The sequence below is a fragment of the Meles meles genome, unplaced genomic scaffold (genome assembly GCF_922984935.1).
Source record: "Meles meles unplaced genomic scaffold, mMelMel3.1 paternal haplotype, whole genome shotgun sequence".
Classification (NCBI taxonomy): Eukaryota; Metazoa; Chordata; class Mammalia; order Carnivora; family Mustelidae; genus Meles; species Meles meles.
In genome coordinates this window covers 501,239-506,016 of record NW_025721155.1, presented here as the reverse complement: position 1 = coordinate 506,016, position 4,778 = coordinate 501,239, and positions in this window count along the sequence as shown.

Below are 4,778 nucleotides of genomic sequence, written 5' to 3'. Positions count from 1 at the left end.
TGACTTTCTCATTGCCTGACTTCAAGGTTTATGACAAAGCCATGATCAACCAGTATGTGATCTGTTTTGGAGAAAGTTACGTTTGTACTTGATAACAGTGGCATTCTATGGTTTTATGACTGAATATTCTGTTTATAACTTTGAAGTCCAAGTCTTCTAAGGTGTCATTCAAAGCTCTTTTTTCTTTTTGAAAAATCTTCTCCTTAGGTGATCTATTTCTGTGAGTGGCGTGTTGAGATCTCTACCTATTCATGTATCATTATTAATAGGATTCTTTATTTTGATTTAAAGTTGGCTTATGTAGTTGGCTGCACCCATGTTGGGGGCATAAGATATTTACAGCTGCTAGATTTTGTTGTTGGATAGACCCTTGAGGTATGCTATTGTATCCCTCTACAGCTCTTATTACAGTCTTTGGTTTAAAATCTAACTTGTCTGATATGAGAATTGCTACATTCTTTTGAGGTCCTTCGGAATGAAGAATAGTTCTCCATCTCCTCACTTTCAGTCTGGAGATGTCTTTAGGTTCAAAATGAATGTCTTCTATACAGCATATGGATGGATCCTGTCTTCTTCTTTAAATCGGAAACACTATGACATTTCATGGGAGCATGTCCTGTTCGTGTTTTCAGTAACTATTGAGAGATCGGACTTTCTTACCATCATGTTGCCTGTGAAGTCCCTGTTTTTAGAGATTGCTTCTGTAAATGTCTGGTCTGTATTACTCTTCGGGTCTTTCTTCGTTCATAGAATCCCCATTAACATTTCTTGCAGGGCTGGTTTGTTGTTCAGATATTCTTTCAGTTTCTATGAGTCCTGGAAGGTCCTTGTCTCTCCGTCCATTCTGAATGGCAGCCTTGATGGATAACATAGTTTTGGTTGCATGTTCTTCTCCTATAGTACCTTGAATAAGCCTTGCCAGCCCTTTCTGACTTGTCAGGTTTCTGTGGATGGGTCTGATGTTTTTCTAATGTTCCTCACACTGTACATAATACATCTCTTCTCTCTAGCAGCTATCAAGATAGTTTCTTTGGCTCTAATATTTGCAGGTTTCACTATTATATGCCAGAATGTTGGTCTATTTTTATTGATCTTTAGAGGGGACCCCTTTGCCTCATGGAGAGGAGTACTTGTTTCCTTCCCCAACAAGAAAAATAGAGAAATGGGGACAGAAAATTTATCTGTGAGTGGGGCATCTGGGTGGTGCCGTGTTTTAAGCCTTTGCATTTGGCCCAAGTCATGATCTCCGGGTCCTGGGATCAAGCCCTGCATTGGGCTCTCTGATTGGCAGGGAGCCTGCTTCCCCCTCCCCCACTGCCTGCCTTTTTCTCTACTTGTGATCTCTCTCTCTGGGAAATAAATAAGTAAAATCCTAAAAAAGATAATTATTTGAGGAAATGATGGCTGAAAAATGCCTTAACCTGAGGAAGGAAGCAGACATCCAAAGAAAGGAGCCACATAAAACTCTCCAAAAAATAAAATATTACTACTAATAATAGCAATTGAAAAAATTAACAAAACCAGCTAACACCAATACATACTGCAATACAATTTGCAAAATTTAGTGATAATAAAAAAAGACTTAAAAAAGAAAAAAAAGGGGGGCGCCTGGGTGGCTCAGTGAGTTAAAGCCTCTGCCTTCGGCTCAGGTCATGATCCCGGGGTCCTGGGATCCAGCCCCGTGTGGGGCTCTCTGCTTAGCAGGGAGCATGCTTCCCCGTCTCTCTCTGCCTACTTGTGATCTCTCTCTGTCAAAATAAAATCTTAAAAAAAAAAAAAGAAAAAAAGTCTTAACATCAGAAACACAGAAATTCTTAAATTACAAGGAAAGATCCATAAGGCAAGCTGCAGATTTCTCAAAAGGAACTTGGCAAGGCGGAAGGAAGAAGCATGATACATTCAAAGTGATGAATGGGAAAAATCTGACGTCAAAAATATTGTACCCAGCAAGCATATTTTTCAGAATAGAAGGAAAGATTATTTCCCAGACAACTAAAGCTGTAAGAGTTCATCGCCACTAATGCAGCTGTGCAGAAAATATTAAAGGAGACTTCCTGAACAGAAGGGAAAGACCAGAATGAAAGACATAAAAGAACAGACAAAATCTCCAGATACAATGACAAAACAACTAATAAAATGGCACTAAATACATATCTATCAATAAATAGTCTGCATGTAAATAAACTAGGGAGTCAGAATGGAAAAAAATAAAAATAAACCAAAAAATAAGCCCTCCAATATTGTGTCTTGAAGAGACTAATTTTAGACCTGAAGACACTTACTGGTCAAAAGTGGGAGCATGGGAAATTATTTATTATGCAAATTGATGTCAAAGTATAGCCAGAGTAGCAATATTTACATCTGGCATACTAGACTTTAAAACCAAGACTGTAACAAGAGACAAAGAAGTCACTATATGCTCTAAATGGGACACCACCACAAGAATATCAAACAGTTTTAAATATTTATACACCCAATATGGAAGCACCCAAATATATATAACAAAGAATAATAAACATAAAGGAACTCATTGATAATAATAAAATAATAATATAGGACTTTAATAAAGCACCACTTATATCAATGGAGAGATCATCTAAAGAGAAAATCAACATGAAAAATAGGACTTTGAAGGACACATTGGTCCAGAAGGACTTAACAGATAAATTTAGAAGATTCTATGCTAAAATAGGAAAATACATGTTTGTTCTTTTTAAGTACATGTGATATATCTGGTAGCTCAAATATTAGGATACATATAAGGCCTCAAAAAGTACAAAAAGATTGATACCATACTGTGCATATGTTCTGAACACAATGCTATGAAAATTGAAATGAACCACAAGGAAAAAAAAATGGAAAGACCACAAATACTAGAAGGTTAGACAACATGCTATTAGACAATGAATGGATAAATGAAATCAGAGGAGAAATTAAAAAAAAATACATGGAAACAAATGAAAATGAAAACACAAGGGTCCAAAACAATTGATATGTAGCCTATAATGGTCCTAAGAGGGAAATAAATAGGAATGCAGATTAACTTAAGAAGCAAGAAAATGTTCAGATAAACAACCTAAACTTACACCTAAAGGAGTTTGAAAATTAAACCTAAAGCCAGCAGAAGGAAGGTGGTGATAAGTATTAGAACAAAAATAAATTTTAAAAAACCTAAAAAATAATAATCAATACTACAGATCAATAAAAGCAGGAGTTGGTTCTTTGGGAGAATTAATGAAATTAATAAACCCCTAATCAAACGTAACAAATAAAAGAAGAAAACACCCCCCCAAAAAGACACAAATGAGAGAGGAGTAAAACTTATCTACAAAAATACAAGTATAAGAGAATTTTATGGAAAATTATATGTCAACAAACTGGATAACTTGGGAGAAATGGTAAGCTATTAGGACCATATGAATAACCAAAATTGAAACAGAAAGAAATATAATGCTGGAACAGACTGATACCAGGAAGGAAATTGAGTCAGCAATCACAAGGCTCCCAACAACAACAACAACAAAATGTCCAGGTCCAAATGGCTTCACAGATGAATTCTACCATATGTAAAGAAGAGTTAATACCTATTCTACTGAAACTATTCCAGAAAAATACAGCAGTAAGGAAAGCTTCGAAATTCATTCTATGAGGCCACCATTATTACCCTGATACCAAAACTCAATAAAGACAGCACTAAAAAAGATAACTGGAGGCAATATCCTCATAGAGGTGGATGCAGAAATTCTCAGGAAAATACTGAATCCAACACTACATTCAAAGAACCATTCACTACAACAAAGTGGAATTCATTCTTGCATTGCAAGGTTGGATCAATATTTGCAACTCAATGAACATGATACACTACATTAATAAACACAAGGATGAGGACTATATGAGTCTTTAAATAAATGTAGAAAATGTTATTGACAAAGTACAACATGAACATAATATACCACATTAATAAACACAAGGACAAGAACCATATGTATCTTTCAATGTAGAAATCTTAATTGGCAAAGTATGACATCCACCAATGATAAAACATACTCAACAAACTAGATTTAGAGGGAAAACACTGCAACATAATATATCTCATATATGAAAATCCACAACTAATACCATACTCAAGGGAGAACAAGTTAGAGCTTTTTTTTTTTTTTTTTTTCCCTATGATCAGAAACAAGAGAGCGATGCCCATGCCCCCACTGTTATTTAACATAGTATTGCAAGTCTTACCCACAGCAACCAGAAAACACAAAGAAACACAAGGCATCCAAATAGTGAAAGAAGAAGTAAAATTTTCAATGTTGGCACAAGACATAGTACTCTATGTAGAATACCCAAAAGGCGCCACCAAAAAATTGCTGGAAATGATACACAACTTCAGTAAAGAAACAGGATACAAAAATCAACATATAGCAAAATTTGCATTTCTATATACATCAATAGTGAAGCAACAGCAAGGTAAATCAAGGAACAAGTCCCATTTACAATTACATCAGAAACATTAAGATATCTAAAAATACATGTTACCCAAAGAGGTAAAAGACCTGTACTATGAAAAGTATAAAATGCTGGTGAAAGAAGTTGAAGATGGCAAAAAGAAACAGAAAAACATTTCATGCTCATGGATTAGAAGAACAAATATAATTAAAATATCTAAATCATCCAAAGTAATCTACAAATTTAATGCAATCCCTATCAAAATATGCCAGAAGTTTTTCATAGAGATAGAATAAACATCCTAAAATTTGTATGGAGCCACAGAAGACCATGAA